Below are 21,115 nucleotides of genomic sequence, written 5' to 3'. Positions count from 1 at the left end.
GTACACAGCGGCGTTTTAAAAAGTCATGAATTTTACTTTTTGAAACCGATGCCGATAATTTCCGATATTACATTTTAAAGCATTTATCGGCCGATATTATCGGACATCTCTACTGATGAACTTATTGAGCCAACATGATCAAATAGATGGTCATTAAAAAAGTTCACGCTGTCTGTCTTGGTATTATTAAAAGAGGCCATAATCATGCGTTTTTGCAGGCGCTAACCACAATGCATGCTTTGAAATGTAATTTCCTGAAGTAGCGCGTTGAAAAGCCGCCCTCTTTATTGAACGGAACAATTGAAGTGTTGTCTCTCGTGGGGGGAAACATGCGGCGTCTGTCATGCCTTGTCCTCTCTCTCCGAGATGGAAGGCCCGCAGAAAGCCCCTGCAGCCTCCATCATTTAATTTGACAAGGAGGCGTGAGGTGCGCTGGAAGAGGAAATACGGTCTTGCTGCTGCCGAAACGCCACTCGAGAGCCCGGACGCTGCCGGAGGCTATTGACCAGACCGTGTCAGCTTCTATGCTACAAACCGCGTCCCCGCAAAGGCACTTAAATTGCATTCGAGGCCTCAGCTGGTGGGGGCGAGCAAACGGCCGGGACGGAAATCAATGAGTGGATACAAGACTCCGCTATTGACGAATGCCAGGTACATGACATCCAGCTGTTGGAGCTCGCTAAACAGAACACATACAGACTGTTAAAACCGGGTTGTTGCACTTCAATGAAAGCTTAGGTGTTCCCCCCACTGGTTAGCACTCAAGAAAGTGGCATAACACTGAAAGGCTTTGTGTTAAGAGCTGGCAAAAATATGTGTTTTTGTCGAAATGCAAGCATAGGCTTGATATGCTGCTTTTGTGTTTGACACACTCACAAATCAACACCACTTGCTGTTCATCCTATAGATTCTATAGTGAAGTTGGCACGTTGTGTAAATGGTAAATAAAAACAGAATACAATGATTTGCAAATCCTTTTCAACCTATATTCAATTGAATAGACTGCAAAGACAAGATATTTAACGTTCGAACTGGTAAACTTTGTTATTTTTTTGCAAATAATAGCTCATTTGGAATTTGATGCCTGGCACAAGTGGCAAAAAAGACTGAGAAAGTTGAGGAATGCTCATCAAACACTTTTTTTGGAACATTGCACAGGTGAACAGGCTAATTGGGAACAGGTGGGTGCCATGATTGGGTGTGAAAGCAGCTTCCATGAAATCCTCAGTCATTCACAAACAAGGATGGGGCGAGGGTCACCACTTTGTGAACAAATGCGTGAGCAAATTGTCAGACAGTTTGAGAACAACGTTTCTCAACGAGCTATTGCAAGGAATTTAGGGATTTCACCATCTACGGTCTGTAATATCATCAAAAGGTTCAGAGAATCTGAAGAAATCACTGCACTTCAACGATGATATTACGAAACTTTGATCCCTCAGGCGGTACTGCATCAAAAAGCGACATCAGTGTGTAAAGGATATCACCACATGGGCTCAGGAACACTTCAGAAAACCACTGTCAGTAACTACAGTTTGTCGCTACATCTGTACGTGCAAGTTAAAACTCTACTATGCAAAGCCAAAGCCATTTATCAACAACACCCAGAAACGCTGCCGGCTTCGCTGGGCCCGAGCTCATCTAAGATGGACTGATGCAAAGTGGAAAAGTGTTCTGTGGTCTGACGAGTCCACTTTTCAAATTATTTTTGGAAACTGTGGACGTCGTGTCTTCCGGAACAAAAAGGAAAAGAACCATCCGGATTGTTATAGGCGCAAAGTTGAAAAGCCAGCATCTGTGATGGTATGGGGGTGTATTAGTGCCCAAGGCATGGGTAACTCACACATCTGGGAAGGCACCATTAATGCTGAAAGGTACATACAGGTTTTGGAGCAACATATGTTGCCATCCAAGCAACGTTATCATGGACGCCCCTGCTTATTTCAGCAAGACAATGCCAAGCAACGAGTCACAACAGCGTGGCTTCATAGTAAAAGAGTGCGGGTACTAGACCGGCCTGCCTGTAGTCCAAACCTGTCTCCCATTGAAAATGTGTGGCACATTATGAAGCCTAAAATACCACAACGGAGACCCCGGACTGTTGAATAACTTAAGCTGTACATCAAGCAAGAATGGGAAAGAATTCCACCTGAAAAGCTTCAAAAATCGGTCTCCTCAGTTCCCAAACATTTACAGAGTGTTATTAAAAGGAAAGGCCATGTAACACAGTGGTAAAAATGCCCCTGTGACAACTTTTTTGCAATGTGTTGCTGCCATTAAATTCTAAGTTAATGATTTTTTGCAAAAAAAAAACAAGTTTCTCAGTTTGAACATTAAATATCTTGTCTTTGCAGTGTATTCAATTGAATATAAGTTGAAAAGGATTTGCAAATCATTGTATCCTGTTTTTATTTACGAATTACACAACGTGCCAACTTCACTGGTATTGGGTTTTCTAATAACTGGCTACATTTAGTGGCAAAAATTAGTTATGATATTCTTAAACTCTCACATACAGTTCACATTAACAATTTTCTCATTACGCTGAACGTGGTGCATTCACAAACAACAGAATTCTGAACGTCAACATTACAACACAAGCATGTTGATGTACGAACTTAATTTTCCTCAATTAATAAACAATTCTGACATGTAGAATTACTTAGCAAACATTGTTGAAACTCTTTTCTGACATTGCCAATATTCTCTTTCCTAATCAATTCATGCTCCATTTACTGTATGTTGTGTGGAAAACATGCACTTAAGTACAATTCAGCAAATTTGTTTGCAAATTATCTGTGTTTTGAACGGGTGCCGTAAAAAAAAAAAAATTGCATTAAAATTGTGATTCTTATTCATAACAATTCTGAATGAATTCAAAATTATAAAGCGAATTGTCACCTCAAGGATCGAAATCACATTAAATTGTGAGTTATAAGATTCACATCCACAGTGTTTTGCACTGTTACTGGTTTTGCTGTTATAATAATGGATTTCTTTTTGAATATTTGAGAACATATTACTAGTGGGGCTGCAACTAATAACTAATTTGATAATCGATTAATCTGTCGATCTGATTATTACTTCGATTAATCGATAAATAATCGGATAAAAGAGACAAACTACATTTCTATCCTTTACAGTATTTTATTGAAAAAAAAGCATATTGGCACCATACTTATTTTGACTATTGTTTCTCAGCTGTTTGTAAATGTTGCAGTTTATAAATAAAGGCTTATAAAAAAATAATAATAATAAATAAAAATAAAATAAAAGTAGCTTCTGCGCATGCGTATAGAATAGATCCAACGAATCGATGACTAAATTAATCGCCAACTATTTTTAGAATCAATTTTAATCGATTTAATCGATTAGTTGTTGCAGCCCTAATTATTAGTGACTTTATTACTGAGTTATATATTTTTTTATATCATTAAATTATGTAAGCGGTTATTCTTTATAACTTGCCTGTCACAAAATATGTTTGTACGTTTTCTTTATTTGTAATGCGTAGGTTCAGGCACCGTTTTAAAAACTGGCATAGTTTCAAAAAGACTTATTTGGCACATGTATAAGAAAAGTATGTAATTGATAAACTTGTTTTTTTTGTTTAAAAAAATTTAACGATTTGTGTCATGCATCAAATTTGATGAGGGCTTTTTTGGATATGTGATTATCGTGTTGACTTTATATAATGGTGACATATTAACCAAAAACTGCTTAGGTCACTTTTCAGCAGCCTACATCTTAACTTTGTGTAAGAGACAAAGTAAATATTCTTTAGTACTAGTGTGACATTTTGTAGCATTGCAGATTTTTCTCATAACATTTCTTGTTTTTTTTTTCGCTAATCAATAAACAGGTGTATGCTACAAATGGTCCCTGAATGAGACTTGAGAAACCACCTTAAAACGATGCAACATTAATATACAGGCATGATTTTCAAAATGTTAAAAAAACTAAACAATAGAAAATAGGAATTCATTTTGTCTTTTTCCCACCTTTCTTCTTTTTTTAAATATTTTACAGAATTAATACACATCAGTGTTAATTGGAGCTCAATATGTGAGTAGCAGAAAGCAGAGAGCAGACCCACTGGAGGGAAGCAGGCATCTGTTGCTACCCCGCTCAGCTTTTTACCCGTAGCTGCCATTATTAACGCCCGATAAGATCCTTTCCAATTGGGCGATCTGCAAAACGCTCGAACAACAACAAGTAAATGCCGTAGCAGCAGGCTGCAACACAGAAGGATGCGTTGCTATGGAACGAAACTAGAGTCTAATAATAGCATGGACTGTGTCAGTTAATTGAACTAAAACAAAGATTTTGCATTGTCATTATTGGCGTTAGGGATATGCCTTTTAAAGTTGAATAAATTATAAGTATGACATTTCCCCATCCCATTTTTATATTTCTAGTGGATTTAGGAACTGCTGTGTGTTTTTTCCCTGACATAAATAAGGATTTCTTCATATTTGAAAAGAAGGAACAACTCCAAGAAATAACAAAGAGAAAGAAATAGAAAGGGAAGTGACAACAAAAGGCAACAAGAAGGAAGAAAAGAGGTGACAGAGACAAGGCGAGGGGGAAAAAATGGCACATGTAAAAAGTTATAAGAGAGAAAGAAACTTTGATGCAGATATTGACAAACAATTTGTGTGTGTTCCGTTGTTGACATTTTGAGTGGGTTGCAAGCACCAGATGGAAAGTTGAGCACTTGCCGTTAAACTTGCTACAATTCCTAATTAGAAGAAAATGTGAGATTCTTGTATACATCTCTTGAGACTTTAGCTCAATGAGCCTTTAAAGGACTCCCTCCACTTGTGTTTTGCAACAAAATGTAATGACAATCATAGAACAAGCACAGGATCTTACTAATGATGGTTTTAATCAACATTTGACACGGCCGAGGTAATCTGTTTTGGATATGTTTTGATGTCAATTTTGCACGATTATCCACATTCACTTTTGTTACCTAACCTGCATATGTCTACAAGTTGTTCGTTTGTGGAGGAGTTCCCTGATTGCAATTGAAACTCTCTATGCCCTGTCCTCTTCAAAAGTTTTTGCAGTTTACCTTTTATACATGTACACTGTTTAAATATACAGTATATGTTGAAGATGAACATTCGTTCGCGCTATTATTTGTTTTATGTGAAGTTTCTGCAAAAAATGTGGAAATCCATGTTTTTAAACATTAATTTTGGCGTAAAAAAATCACCTACACGTTTTTTTTAAATGAAATATTAATAAAAATATGATCTAAACCTAGGGTCTACAAACTTTTTAACTCGGGGGCCGCATTGAGTTAAAAAAATCTGGCCGGGGGCCAGGCTGTAAATATATATATATATATATATATATATATATATGTTAGGTCAGGAAAAAACACAGAGGCCATTTCATCCCTACAAGCCTGTTTCTCAGGTTTCCCTGCTCTTCAGGGGATTTTATACTATATATAATATTATAATATATAATATAATAATATATATATATACATACATACATATATATATATATATATATATATATATATATATATATATATATATATATATATATATATATATATATACATATATATATATATATATATATATATATATAATAAAATCCCCCTGAAGAGCAGGGAAACCTGAGAAACAGGTTTCCCTGCTCTTCAGGGGATTTTATATTATATAAAATATATAATATATATATATAAATAGATATAATATATTATATTATATATAATATACAATAAAATCCCCTGAAGAGCATATATATATATATATATATATATATTATATATTATATTATATATAATATATAATAAAATCCCCTGAAGAGCAGGGAAACCTGTGAAACAGACTTGTAGGGATGACATATCCTCTGTGTTTTTTCCTGACCTAACGTATATTCCGCTCCAGCACTGTGTAATGGATAAACCACAGAAACCTTGTATATATATATATATATATATATATATATATATATATATATATATACATTCGGAGCACGATGATGTCAAATTATTGATGGAAAAATGCATTTTTACACAATATGATTTTCCTTGAGCGGCTAGGAGACAGAGAATAACGAAAATGGATTAGAAAGGACAAATTAAAAAAAAAAGGTATGTATGTATTATGTATATATATATATATATATATATATATATATATATATATATATATATATATATATATATGTATATATACAAAAAAAAAAAAAAATATATATATATATATATATATATATATAAACAAAAAAAACAAACAAACAAACAAAAAAAAAATATATATATATATTTTTTTTAATTTTTCAAATTGGGACTTCCCGCTGTCGGCCCGCGGGCCGTAGTTTGGGGACCCCTGATCTAAACAAAAATGTATTAAATGTTCGCCTCAGCCGTAGGTACTCGCTGTTCCTCTTGCCAAAACGCTGCACTGGGTTGCAGGACGGGGAGACTATTAGGAGCACCGAATAAAACTTGCAAGTTGGCTAACCATCAAGCGAGCGTACTTATTGTTTCCCTTCGCTTTCACAACGTTCATGACCGTTCACTTTGCTGCTGATCATATTTGGATGATTACAATCCGAACACTGTTAGTTCTGAACCAGTTGCAGCCAGCAAGAAGGTATATTTTTGACATGACAGATTGTAAACAGAGGTCGAAACACCCGAAGTATTCTACCCGAGAGGGCATGGCTACAGGATAGAATTCTTTGCATGCATGTTATATAATTTTATATTACATTTTCAATGATAATGTTAGTAAATTATGTACTAAAAAAACTAAAAAATCTAGGTACAAAACAGAGCCAAATGAGGTGGGTATATGAGAATAAATTTAAAGGTATAATATTGTTTCAAAATGCACCCAGCTGCGGAAAATGTAGTCTTTATTTTCAAAATTATGTTACGGGGTTTACGTGGCAGCACTTCGTGCTGATAGAAATATTCCTGTTTTTCTTTCAATTTCCCTCTTTTTTCCCTCATAGGGTGCTCACATCCCTGCAGTCGTGTCCTAAAATAAGTACGTTATATAGAACATTAGGTACACAAGCACTCAAGCAGCACTCACAGCGGACTCAGTCGAACTGCCTTAAAGGAGAGCTGCACTTTTTTCAGGAAATTTGTCTATCGTTCACAATCATTATGAAAGACATGACGACAGATGGACTTTTTTTTAATGCATTCTAAATATTAAATAAACAAATAAAAGTCTGCATACGGCGGAGCCAATAGGAGCTCCACTAATCCGCCGATTAAATCCAATAAATAACCATGAAAAAAAGTGCCAACAATACTCCATTTACATTTTGTGACTTGATTATTAACCAATTATTAGTGATATTGTTATTATAAGCTCTAACGCAGGCAAACTATTTATAGCACTGCCGTGATCACAAGCTTGTGTGCCTATGTTTACATCATCGAGTGGTTTGCTGCTTCCTCGCTTCTCTGCTCCTTGCAAGTTTATTGTAGATCATAAATCATACATCTCACTCGAAAAGTAGATGGATGGGGATATAATCCGACAAGTTGGGACACTTTGACAGCTATTTAGGACCCGGAACTGGCAAGGATGACACAAAAAGACAATTGGTCCCCCGCTGCCCCACCCTTTTATAAGTCAAACTTCACCTAAATGGGAATATATGAACATCCCAGCAGTCTGCATCCTAATGTCAGCAGACCTTGTTCAGTAAGTGATGTTTTATTATGTTTTTTGGCTCTCATAAAGTCTTCAGTGAGTATTAATCATTGATGAAGAAAAAAAAAAAAGCAAACGTGATTTGTTTTTTTAAATGAATGTCCTGCATATGATTAAAATATGAAAATATTAAATGTTGTTATAAATGTTGCTGTTACTTCATTACTTATATACTTACATTGTGTATATAAAACCACAATGGAGGTGTTAGGATGTTTTTTTAAGAACTTTGTAGGTGGAAATCATCTCCCTTCGGTTCCACTGTAAGCAAACTTTTGCTCACATTTATTTAAAACTTAGAATAAAAAAATACAAATCAAATAAAATCCGTCGTAATGTCTTTCATAGTGATCATGAACAAAAAAGTGCAGTTCCCCTTTAAAGTAATGTTACAATTTATCATGTCAGCAAAGCAAGTACCGTATTTTTGGGAGTATACGTCGCACCGGAGTATAAGTCGCACCTGCCGAAAATGCATAATAAAGAAGGAAAAAAACATATATAAATTGCACTGGAGCCCGGTCAAACTATGTAAAAAAAACTGTGACTTATAGTCCGAAAAATACGGTAAGCCTGATACTGGAAAAAACATTTGAATGTAAAGTAAGCTACAAAGTGAGCTGGCTTGTTGCCACTTAAATTGTCTTTTCCATCGGCTTGCTAATGATTAGCATTAGCAATTTTGCATGGCAATTTCAACACCTCCTAACATTACAGTTTTTGTATTTTTGTACACCTATTGTACTGAAAATGACACAAGTATTGAACGGTGATTATGACGTACCGTTACACCCCTAATTATTATTTATGAACATGATAGTTTGTTATATGTTGTGTTGGGATATAAGTAGTTACTGTAACTTATTATTGATGAATACCGATGACTTAGGTTACCTCTACTTTTTTGCGAGTGTTGCGCTGCCGGTTGTTTTTGCCCGACACAAACAGCGCCACCTTTCTTTTTCTTCCCAAAGTGAGCAAAGTTGAGACTTATTCATTACTTCCTGTCACTGTCAGCGACTTTTACCGCAATAGGAACAAATGGGATGAAACGCACACACACACACATACACACACACATCCTTCCTCCTTTGTACCAGACAATAACCCCAGCATCTATAAGCTCATATTTTTGTGGTCTATTGAAGAAGCGTGTTCCACTCTGCTAGATTACGGTCAGACGCGATTAAGATCTTTGCCTCACTCAAGCAGAGAAAAGAAGTGCACAAAAAAAAAAGGAGAGAAATGAAAGACACGGTCTGTGTAAGAGATAAAACAGATAAAGTCCTCCCATCGCTGCAGCTCGTTGTGAGTGGCGATCCCGCCTTTTGAATTTCTCTTTCTGCATCTCCACTGTTGTTACGTACTCCCGACTGACTTTCTTTTTTCTCAAAACCTCACTGATCTCCAGAAAGAGAAATATCCCTCATGTGTCACATCAGGGTTGGCAGACCCCCTTTTCATGATTTTTTATTTTTTTTTTAAACTGAGTCTTGCTTCAAATCTACAGTCATTCCATTTATTCATGTTCGACCTCCCTTTCCTGTTCAGGGTGAGCTGGAGCCTATCCCAGGGTGAGACGGTGCAGGACATCAGTCAAGCACAGGTAAAGAAAGCCTTTGTATGAACAATACGTGTTCACTTACAATCAACACTAGTGATGGGTCAAATGATACTAAAGCATTGATGCCTATTGAAGTGAAGTGAAGTGAATTATATTTATATAGCGCTTTTCTCTAGTGACTCAAAGCGCTTTACATAGTGAAACCCAATATCTAAGTTACATTTGAACCAGTGTGGGTGGCACTGGGAGCAGGTGGGTAAAGTGTCTTGCCCAAGGACACGACGGCAGGGACTAGGATGGCGGAAGCGGGAATCAAACCTGCAACCCTCTAGTTGCTGGCACGACCGCTCTACCAACCGAGCTATACCGCCCGGCTATTGAGAGACAAGTAGTGATACTGTGTCCGTCAAGGTGTGTATCACTTTAAGAAAAAAAAACGTGACTGATATTCATTTATCTGACTGAAAAAATGTTTTTCAGAAAACTCTTTTTTGGTTTTTGTGCATCGGTTTTTCCAAAAAAAAAAAAAATTTCCGAAATGTGGGATAATTTTAAACCAGGGGTGTCGAACCTACGAACAGTTTTTTTCCGGCCCGCGTGATGATTTTGCCAAGTATATAAATTAGCTGCTTTTTTTTTTAACAAAATAAACTGCTGTTCTAAATGTGTCCACTGGATGTCACAATAGCATTTCTGTTAGTCAAGCAAACGGGCCAAGCACGACGTACACTGTAAAGGGTGACTGTGGCTCCTACTCTTTGACCCACCTGTAACTTAAAACCTGCCGTTGTATGTGTTCTGCTTCGAACACATAGTCATTTGGCACCCTCGTTACTAGGGATGTCCGATAATGGCTTTTTGCCGATATTCCGATATTGTCCAACTCTTTAATTACCGATACCGATATCAACCGATATATGCAGTCGTGGAATTAACACATTAGTATGCCTAATTTGGACAACCAGGTATGGTGAAGATAAGGTACTTTTTTTAAAAATGAATAAAATAAGATAAATAAATTAAAAACATTTTCTTGAATAAAAAAGAAAGTAAAACAATATAACAACAGTTACATAGAAACTAGTAATTAATGAAAATGACGAGTAAAATTAACTGTTAAAGGTTAGTACTATTAGTGGACCAGCAGCACGCACAATCATGTGTGCTTACGGACTGTATCCCTTGCAGACTGTATTGATATATCCATTGTCTACCGCTTATTCCCTTTGGGGTCGCGGGGGGCGCTGGAGCCTATCTCAGCTACAATCGGGCGGAAGGCGGGGTACACCCTGGACAAGTCGCCACCTCATTGCAGGGCCAACACAGATAGACAGACAACATTCACACTCACATCCACACACTAGGGCCAATTTAGTGTTGCCAATCAACTTATCCCCAGGTGCATGTCTTTGGAAGTGGGAGGAAGCCGGAGTACCCGGAGGGAACCCACGCAGTCACGGGGAGAACATGCAAACTCCACACAGAAAGATCCCGAGCCCGGGATTGAACCCAAGACTACTCAGGACCTTCGTATTGTGAGGCAGATGCACTAACCCCTCTTCCACCGTGATATATATTGATATATAATGTAGGAACCAGAATATTAATAACAGAAAGAAGTGTGTATCTTTTTTTTCGCCTCCTGTTTGTGGGTTGGGCTCTTGGGGGTGATGGGGCCGTGCTCTGGCTCCCACGCACTCTGGGAGTCGAATGTATTGTACATGCAAATTCACATATGCTCACATACGTACATAGGTACCTACGCTCCCACATACATACACAAATACAGTACATATTTACCTACCTAATGTTCGTACATCCACACGCACATTCAATATACAAACATACACATACACATACTGTACATATACATTCACTGTACAAACACATATACACATTCTGTACATATACAAGTACATATGCATACTTACACTCATGCACATAATCACGTTTCATCAAACATATATTAACGTTGTTGCCCTAGGGTAAACTGGGTGTAACACATGGCACACTGACAAAGCTTAACCTATTGTGACTATAACAATCTACAAGGTTAATGTAGGTTGCTTCTCTTTCTCCCCCTCCATTTTTCTGCATTCTTTCGTATCTCAAGTTATCATTACGTATATGTATTGTTGCATTTAAACAACTGTATTGTTGATAATAAAGGTAAATTATTGGTATTGTTCATTATCAATAGCGCTATTTCTATTGGTATTTGTATTGATCCATTTGTAGTGTAATAATGCTCATTGTCATTTCTGTATTATTTTTTATTTTTCGCTAACTGCTTATTTGCTATTACTTTTACCATCATATTTGTACATGTCATATTTGCTGATGTTGCTCTATTGTTGTTATTGTTGTTGTTTGCTGTTGTTGTTTTTGTCTCTCTGTCTAATCCCCCTCTTGTCCCCACAATTTCCCCCTCTGTCTTCTTTTTTTTTCTCTTTCTATCCCCTCCTGCTCCGGCCCGGCTGCACTAAATGATAATATAAATACATTTAATAAAGTCAAATACAAATAAGGCAACAAGAGAAGTATCCTACACTTCTCTTTTGTAAAGTAAATCTGAACAGCTGACATGGGCATCTACATCAACTATATGATTTGCCTGAGAAGCTGGACAGGACACAAAAAAAAAAAAAAAATATTGATATATAATGTAGGAACCAGAATATTAATAACAGAAAGAAACAACCCTTTTGTGTGAATGAGTGTGAATGTGTGTAAATGGGGGAGGGAGGTTTTTTGGGTTGGTGCGCTAATTGTAAGTGTACCTTGTGTTTTTTATATTGATTTAATTAAAAAAACCAAAAAAAAACCAATACCGATAAAAAAAAAACGATACCGATAATTTCCGATATTACATTTTAACGCATTTATTTATTTGTCGACATCCCTACTAGTTACCCCAAAATGTCTCTGTCAAACACGAGAAAAGTGAACTTAACCCTTTTGAATAGTTTTTACCTCCGTTTCTTACGGTTTGTTGAGTTAGCACTGGATTGATACGTGGACATGACAAAGGAGGTATTTGACAACTAGAAAAGTTTACATGTTGTGTTTTTTCTTCAATCCCAGAAAGACTGGGACTTAAAGTTTAATCCTGGCTTTGTAGATACACTGAGATAAAAGTCTAAGCTCATTGTGTTTTTGAAGCTGCACCAATTTCGTCAGAATTTTCAACAAACTTGAAGTGTTTTGTCCAGAGGGATTATTTGCGATTTGTACGTTTTCATAATGTGCTTGTTCTATTTTTGGCCAAAGTAAAACAAAGAAAACACCCTGAAGTTGTCTTTATTTTTAAGTTATCATGCCATGATTTTGCCATTGAGGACCACTTGGGAATAGATTTTCCTCCATGCGGCCCCTGAACTTAAAATGAATTTGACACCCCTGTTTTAAACCATATTAGATGTGTGTATGTGTGTGTGTGTATCAGAGGTGGGTAGTAACGCGCTACATTTACTCCGTTACATCTACTTGAGTAACTTTTGGGATAAATTGTACTTCTAAGAGTAGTTTTAATGCAACATACTTTTACTTTTACTTAAGTATATTTATAGAGAAGGAACGCTATTTTTACTCCGCTACTTTTATCTACATTCAGCTCGCTACTCGCTACTATTTTTTATCGATCTGTTAATGCACGCTTTGTTTGTTTTGGTCTGTCAGACAGACCGTCAAAGTGCCTGCCTTACTGGTGACGTTTCACTTCGTTCCACCAATCAGATGCAGTCACTGGTGACGTTGGACCAATCAAACAGAGCCAGGTGGTCACATGACCTGACTTAAACAAGTTGAACAACTTATTCGGGTGTTACCATTTAGTGGTCAATTGTACGGAATGTGTACTGTACTGTGCAATCTAATAACAAAAGTTCCAATCAATCAATCAAAAGTGTGAAGGAAAAAAGATACTTTTTTATTTCAACCGCACGAGGACGTTCCTGTCTTCACAATAAAAGTGCCGCTCCATCGCGCCTGCGCTTTCAAAACAAGAGTCTCCGAAAGCCAGCGCAAACAAGCTAGCAAGCTACGGAGTTTGACGCCAATATATTTATTGTAAAGTGTATAAAAACGAATATGGAAGCTGGACAAATAAGATGCCAAAAACCCACCACTTTCATGTGGTATTAGACAGAAAGGAGGAACTTTTCTTCTCCTCCATTTGAAAACATGGACGTTATCATCACAACTGTCTGATTACAATCAACGCAAGTCATCAGAATCAGGTAATACACCAACTTATATTCTTGTCTTCATGAAAGAAAGGAATCTATATGTTAAACATGCATGTATATTCATTAAAACACCTTTAACATGTAAACAAAAACAGCAAAATAAATACATATAAATTATATACTGTATATATCAATGTATATGTATGTATGTATGTATATATATATATATATATATATATATATATATATATATATGATATGAGTGTGTATGTTACTCATCAGTTACTAAGTACTTGAGTAGTTTTTTCACAACATACTTTTTACTTTTACTCAAGTAAATATTTGGGTGACTACTCCTTACTTTTACTTGAGTAATAAATCTCTAAAGTATCAGTACTCTTACTTGAGTACAATTTCTGGCTACTCTACCCACCTCTGGTGTGTATATATACATACATTATATTGCGAAAAGTATTTGACCACCCATCAATGATCAGAATCAGGTGTCCAAATCACAGGTGTATAAAATGAAGCACTTAGGCATGGAGATTGTTTCTACAAACATTTGTGAACGAATGGGCCGCTCTCAGTGATTTCCAGCGTGGAACTGTCATAGGATGCCACCTGTGCAACAAATCTAGTCGTGAAATTTCCTTGCTGCTAAATATTTCAAAGTCAACTGTCGGCTTTACTATAAGAAAATGGAAGCGTTTGGGAACAACAGCAACTCAGCCACAAAGTGGTAGACCACGTAAACTGACAGAGAGGGGTCAGTGGGTGCTGAAGTGCATAGTGCAAAGAGGTCGTCGACTTATTGCACAGTCAGTTGCTACAAAGCTCCAAACTTCATGTGACCTTCCAATTAGCCCACGTACAGTATGCAGAGAGCTTCATGGAATGGGTTTCCATGGCCAAGCAGCTGCATCTAAGCCAAGTCCAATGCAAAAGCGTGGGATGCAGTGGTGTAAAGTATGTTGCTACTGGACTCTAGAGCAGTGGAGACACCTTCTCTGGAGTGATGAATCACGCTTTTTCATCTGGCAATCTGATGGACGAGTCTTGTGCCGAGTGTGAAATTTGGTTGAAGTTGTTTTTCAGGAGTTGGGTTTGGCCCCTTAGTTCCAGTGAAAGGAACTTTGAATGTTCCAGGATACCAAAACATTTTGGACAATTCCATGCTCCCTTGTGGGAACAGTTTGGAGCGGGCCCCTTCCTCTTCCAACATGACTGTGCACCAGTGCACAAAGCAAGGTCCATAAAGACATGAATGACAGAGTCTGGTGTGGAAGAACTTGACTGGCCTGCACAGAGTCCTGACCTGAACCCGATAGAACACCTTTGGGATGAATTAGAACGGAGACTGAGAGCCAGGCCTTCTCGACCAACATCAGTGTGTGACCTCACCAAAGCGCTTTTGGAAGAATGGTGGAAAATTCCTATAAACCCACTCTGCAACCTTGTGGACAGCCTTCCTAGAAGAGTTGAAGCTGTAATAGCTGCAAAAGGTGGACCAAAAACATATTGAACCCTATGGGTTAGGAATGGGATGGAACTTCAAGTTCATATGTGAGTCAAGGCAGGTGGCCAAATACTTTTGGCAATATAGTGTATATACCAGGGGTCGGCAACCCGCGACTCTAGAGCCGTATGCGGCTCTTTAGCGCCGCCCTCGTGGCTCTCTGGAGCTTTTTCAAAAATGTATGAAAAATGGAAAAAGTTGAGGGGGAAAAAACATATTTTTTGTGTTAATATGGTTTCTGTAGGAGGACAAACATGACACAAACCTCCCTAATTGTTATAAAGCACACTGTTTATATTAAACACAGAGGTGGGACCAAGTCATTGTTTTGCAAGTCACAAGTAAGTCTCAAGTCTTTGCCCTCAAGTCCGAGTCAAGTCCCGAGTCAAGACAGGCAAGCCCCGAGTCAAGTCCAAAGTCAAGACTGGAAAGTCTCAAGTCAAGTCCTAAGTCCTGCATTTTGAGTTTCGAGTCCTTTCAAGTCCTTTTAACCACAGACTAATATATTAACACAGATTGTGTATGCTTTTCAAACGCTGTATTTATTTATTAAAACAAGTGCATTTTAAATTGCAGGAAAGAAAATTGTGCTGACATTGCACTTTATAATAGCACTATTAACCAGTCATTTTAAACATTAACTCATTCCTTTACAGAACAAACACATTGAAAAATAAAGTGCAAATGTACTTATTTGTACAAAAGTGTTAACATTGAAAAAACATGACATATACGTGAACATAACAAAAAAGTTGTACTTTTTATATGTCAGGGCCCTATGCTGCATTGCATTTGCTAAAGACCAAATTAGCCAAGAGTCTGTCAGTCATTTGTGCACGATGGGGGCGTAGTATGATGCCACCATGGCTGAAAACTCGCTCCACTGGAGCACTGGAGGCAGGCACTGCCAAGACTCTCATGGCCACTCGGAACAGTGAAGGAAGAGTCTTCATGTTCAATGCCCAGAACAAAAGAGGGGGGAGAGTTGTTTTGGGTTGGTGCACTACTTGTAAGTGTATCTTGTGTTTTTTATGTTGATTTAATAAAAAAAAATAATAATAATAATAATAATATTTCTTGTGCGGCCCGATACCAATCGATCCACGGACCAGTACCGGGCCGCGGCCCGGTGGTTGGGGACCACTGAGGTAAACAACCAACAGTATGTCAGAAAGCTAGCTAAAACGGTACACATATTCATAATATAGTATACATTTTAACTGACCTTTATTTTACTATTTTTGTCTTTTTTTAGGTGGCTAAAATACGCGGTGCTGCTGACCGCCGTCTAACGTTACGTGTGATATATTGACTAACGTAACCCTGCTTAAAAAAAATCACTGAACAAAAAGTATGAATAAGGTAGTGAACTGCAACAGATTCCCGTGTTTGCAATAACGTTATAACGTTAGCAGTGAGTTTACAGCCTCACTGATTTAACTACACAGCAAATAAAAGTCACGTTACTTAGCCAATAAACGTTATCTTACATTCAAAACTTACCGTTCTTTGTGCAACTTCAAATGCCGGACGAAGTTGGAAGTTGTTGCCTCTCCATCAGTAATTTTCGAACCGCATGTGTTGCATACTGCAAACCGTTTTGTGTTGACCACCTCGTAATTTTTATACCCAAACAAAATTATTTTAGGTATCATTTTTTGTTCACTGGCGTGTGGTTTGGACATGTCTTCTTCGTTGGTTGTCCTGCAATTTGATTGGATGAATGCTGTGTGATGAAAACAAAGTAGATCTAATTTGATTGGCTGTTGTACTGAGAGCACACCAGCTGACACACGCAACGCTGATAGACAAGTACACAATGAAAAATACGGAGCGCTCCCGAATAACTTTTTCATCTTTGGGTTTTGGGGAAAGTAGCAAGTCATGTCAAGTCATGTCAATTCAAAAGGCTCAAGTCCAAGTGAAGTCACAAGTCATTGATGTTAAAGTCTAAGTCGAGTTGCAAGTCTTTTTACATTTTGTCAAGTCGAGTCTAAAGTCATCAAATTCATGACTCAAGTCTGACTCGAGTCCAAGTCATGTGACTCGAGTCCACACCTCTGATTAAACATGCTTCACTGATTCGAGTATTTGGCGAGCGCCGTTTTGTCCTACTAATTTTGGCGGTCCATGAACTCACCTTAGTTTGTTTACATATATAACTTTCTCCGATTTTCTAGGACGTGTTTTATGCCACTTCTTTTTCTGTCTCATTTTGTCCACCAAACTTAACGTTGTGCATGAACCCACAAAGGTGAGTTTTGTTGATGTTATTGACTTGTGTGGAGTGCTAATCAGACATATTTGGTCACTGCATGACTGCAAGCTAATCGATGCTAACATGCTATTTAAGCTAGCTATATGAACATATTGCATCATTATGCCTCATTTGTAGGTATATTTGAACTAATTTAGTTTCCGTTAAGTCCTCTTAATTCAATTTATATCTCATGACACACTATCTGTATGTAATATGGCTTTTAATTTTTTTGCGGCTCCAGACAGATTTGTTTTTGTAGTTTTGGTCCAATATGGCTCTTTCAACATTTTGGGTTGCCGACCCCTGGTATATACATATATGTATTTGACAACATTTCTTATAAAACTGAATGATCATCTTCTCTTTCTTGTTATCCTTTTAGTGAGCAAGCTGTCTGTGTTAACATTGATGAGAGCATATGGAATAAAATACAATAAAAACTGCACCCCACTGCCGTCGATCAATAAGAGAAGTGATGTTGCGTAACTGAACAAATATAGATATATATATTTTTTATGCATTAAAACATTTTTGTAAGCCCTCAAAAACATCCAGATAGTTTGTGCTCTGTTTCAGAATTGGAAAACACAGTATAAGCAAAATGTGTGTTAAGACTGTTCACCTCCTCACCCTGTCGGCAGAATTAATTCCAGCATTTGAATGCCAGCGCTGACGTTTGGCCCAAAGTTACTGCCAGTGCAATGATCCCCAATAAAAGCCCTGAGTGGTTTACATGAGAAGAGACATTTGCCATTTGCGGTACGCATAGATCACTCGCTGCGAGAGCTTAGAGAGGCAAAATAGATGAAAAAAAAACAAAACAAGACTGGGCTTTTTCAGCGGAAGTTGCTCGATTTGCCTCAGCGCATAAACAAGCCCAAAAAGAGCCCTTTTTTCCTCCTGTGCTCCGTTGTTTATACTTTGTTTGGAATTCAAATGTTATTTTCACACTGACAAAAAGACAAAGCTGCCGAGATGGAGACAGCTGGTGTGAGATTTGTCGTGTTGCTAATGCCGGCGGCAGGTCCAGATGGCGGCGGTACGGAGTGCCCCCTTTCGGTCGGAAAGTGGACACGGAGCATGTTATTTAGTTGGAGTTATCATTTCCCCTGCTGACCGTCTTTGGCAAGCCTCATTGGGGCTGCCCCATGTCGCCCGGAGAAACAGGGAAAAAAAAAACCCCGAGATAAAACGAGGGATGAAGGGGACACCGAAGGCGCATTAGCCGGGGTCAGATTAGCCATTATTTCTGCCGCACGAACCTCCGTGATGCGAGGCCAAGGTCAGACAAGAAGACCGCCGCAGCTGGATGCAGGAGTCCGAGGCCTCCCAGCGGCAAATGGCCCGCCTTTGATCAGGCGTGTCGTTTCTGTCACAAAGGTGACCCACAACACCCACCAGCCAGCGCCGACGGACCAATGCTCGCCACGTAGGATGGCGGACATTCACAATCAACAAATGAGATCACATGCAAGTGTTTTGCTGCAAGGAAAAACATTTCGCTCCCCAAAAAGAGACTGGAGAGAATACTTTATGGCAGTGTTTTTCAACCACTGTTTGTTCACCTAATTGGATGGCAAATCCCCAAAATATTTTTTGCAAATCAATAATTATAATCTGCAAATAATGTGCCGTTGTTGAGTGTCGGTGCTGTGTAGAGCTCGGCAGGGTAACCACGTAATACTCCACGTCAGTAGGTGGCAGCAGGTAGTTAATTGCTTTGTAAAAGTTGGAATGTGTCGGGTGAGACCAGGTTGGTTTGTTGTGACCCCAATATGCAGACAGCGGGGGACAGTGTGAAGGTAAAAAGGTATGTAATGCTTAAACCAATAATGAACCAAAGGGAAAGGGAAAGGGAAAGGCAGTGGCTATGAAAAACAAAAGTAAAACTAAACTGGCTACAAAGTTAACAAAAACAAAATGCTGGACGACAGCAAAAACTTAAAAAGTACATCCGTACATGACAATCAACAATGTCCACACAAAGAAGGATAGCAACAACTTAAAGGCCTACTGAAATGCGATTTTCTTATTTAAACGGGGATAGCAAGTCCATTCTATGTGTCATACTTGATCATTTCGCGATATTGCCATATTTTTGCTGAAAGGATTTAGTAGAGAACATCGACGATAAAGTTCGCAACTTTTGGTCGCTGATAAAAAAGCCTTGCCTGTACCGGAAGTAGCAGACGATATGCGCGTGACGTCACAGGTTGTGGAGCTCCTCACATCTGCACATTGTTTACAATCATGGCGAGAGCGATTCGGACCGAGAAAGCGACAATTTCCCCATTAATTTGAGCGATGATGAAATATTCGTGGATGAGGAAAGTGAGAGTGAAGGACTAGAGGGCAGTGGGAGCGATTCAGATAGGGAAGATGCTGTGAGAGGCGGGTGGGACCTGATATTCAGCTGGGAATGACTAAAACAGTAAATAAACACAAGACATATATATACTCTATTAGCCACAACACAACCAGGCTTATATTTAATATGCCACAAATTAAACCCGCATGACAAACACCTCCCCCCTCCCGTCCATATAACCCGCCAATACAACTCAAACACCTGCACAACACACTCAATCCCACAGCCCAAAGTACCGTTCACCTCCTCAAAGTTCATACAGCACATATATTTCCCCAAAGTCCCCAAAGTAACGTACGTGACATGCACATAGCGGCACGCACGAACGAGCAAGCGATCAAATGTTTGGAAGCCGCAGCTGCATGTGTACTCACGGTACCGCGTCTGCGCATCCAACTCAAAGTCCTCCTGGTAAGAGTCTCTGTTGTCCCAGTTCTCCACAGGCCAATGGTAAAGCTTGACTGTCATCTTTCGGGAATGTAAACAATGAATCACCGGCTGTGTTATCCGGCACAACAGTCAGGGGGTGCATTCTACGGCGGGGGTGCGTTATCCGGCACAACACCTGCCGCAATACACCGCTTCCCACCTACAGCTTTCTTCTTTGCTGTCTCCATTGTTCATTGAACAAATTGCAAACGATTCACCAACACAGATGTCCAGAATACTGTGGAATTTTGCGATGAAAACAGACGACTTAATAGATGGCCACCATGCTGTCCCAAAATGTCCTCTACAATCCGTGACGTCACGCACAGACGTCATCATACCGAGACGTTTTCAGCAGGATATTTCGCGCAAAATTTAAAATTGCACTTTAGTAAGCTAACCCGTGTTGCAATGTTAAGATTTCATCATTGATGTATAAACTATCAGACTGTGTGGTCGGTTGTAGTGGGTTTCAGTAGGCCTTTAAATAGCCTTGCTTGCTAACACAAAGCAGGTGTGGGGAATAGCGCTTAAGGAAGACATGAAACTGCTACAGGAAAACACCAACAAAACAGGAAGGGCCACCAAAATAACAGCGCAAGACAAGAACTAAAACACGACACACAGGAAAACACCAAAAAACTCAAAATAAGTCACGACGACCTGGTGGAGTTTCATTTTTTAACGTTTTCTCCTGGTGGCTGCACAAGCCACAACGACAAAGCCCACATATGGGCAAGGAAAAACTCACCCCAGTGGGACGTCGATTTGAATGACTACCTGGCCCGGACACGGAAAGGATTGACAGATTGATGGATTTTAAATGAAAAAAATGTGCCTTGGCTCAATAAAGGTTGAAAAAGGCATTTCAATACGTAAGGAGATTAGTTTTATCTGAGAGGAAAACATAATACAGTGAAAGACTGTGAAGGGAAATGAAATATGACGGGCCCATAGCTTAGGGACAGCAACAGGCTAAGCTCACCTATAGCAAGTTTGCTGGATCAAGAAGTATCAGCTTTGACTTCAAACAATGGAAGGAGTGAAAACTTGTGGACGTAAAATCAGAATGTTCGCAAAGCTTC

The 21,115-nt window shown here is 38.6% G+C and overlaps 1 protein-coding gene and 1 long non-coding RNA gene across 11 annotated transcripts in view; one reads left to right on the top strand and one right to left on the bottom strand.

Annotated features, from left to right (window-relative positions):
- The window catches only part of celf6 (CUGBP Elav-like family member 6), a 426,206-nt gene that overhangs the window by 209,524 nt on the left and 195,567 nt on the right, over positions 1 to 21,115 (bottom strand). The gene's annotated exons all lie outside the window — the stretch shown is intronic.
- Positions 1 to 21,115, top strand: part of LOC133608893 (uncharacterized) — a 257,241-nt gene that overhangs the window by 235,069 nt on the left and 1,057 nt on the right. Inside the window, exon 3 of the long non-coding RNA XR_009815641.2 lies at positions 9,255 to 9,309. This is a non-coding gene — a long non-coding RNA (uncharacterized lncRNA). The remainder of the gene's footprint in view (positions 1 to 9,254; positions 9,310 to 21,115) is intronic.

The sequence above is a fragment of the Nerophis lumbriciformis genome, linkage group LG06, assembly GCF_033978685.3.
Source record: "Nerophis lumbriciformis linkage group LG06, RoL_Nlum_v2.1, whole genome shotgun sequence".
NCBI classification, from domain to species: Eukaryota; Metazoa; Chordata; class Actinopteri; order Syngnathiformes; family Syngnathidae; genus Nerophis; species Nerophis lumbriciformis.
This window is presented reverse-complemented; position numbering and strand designations above follow the sequence as displayed.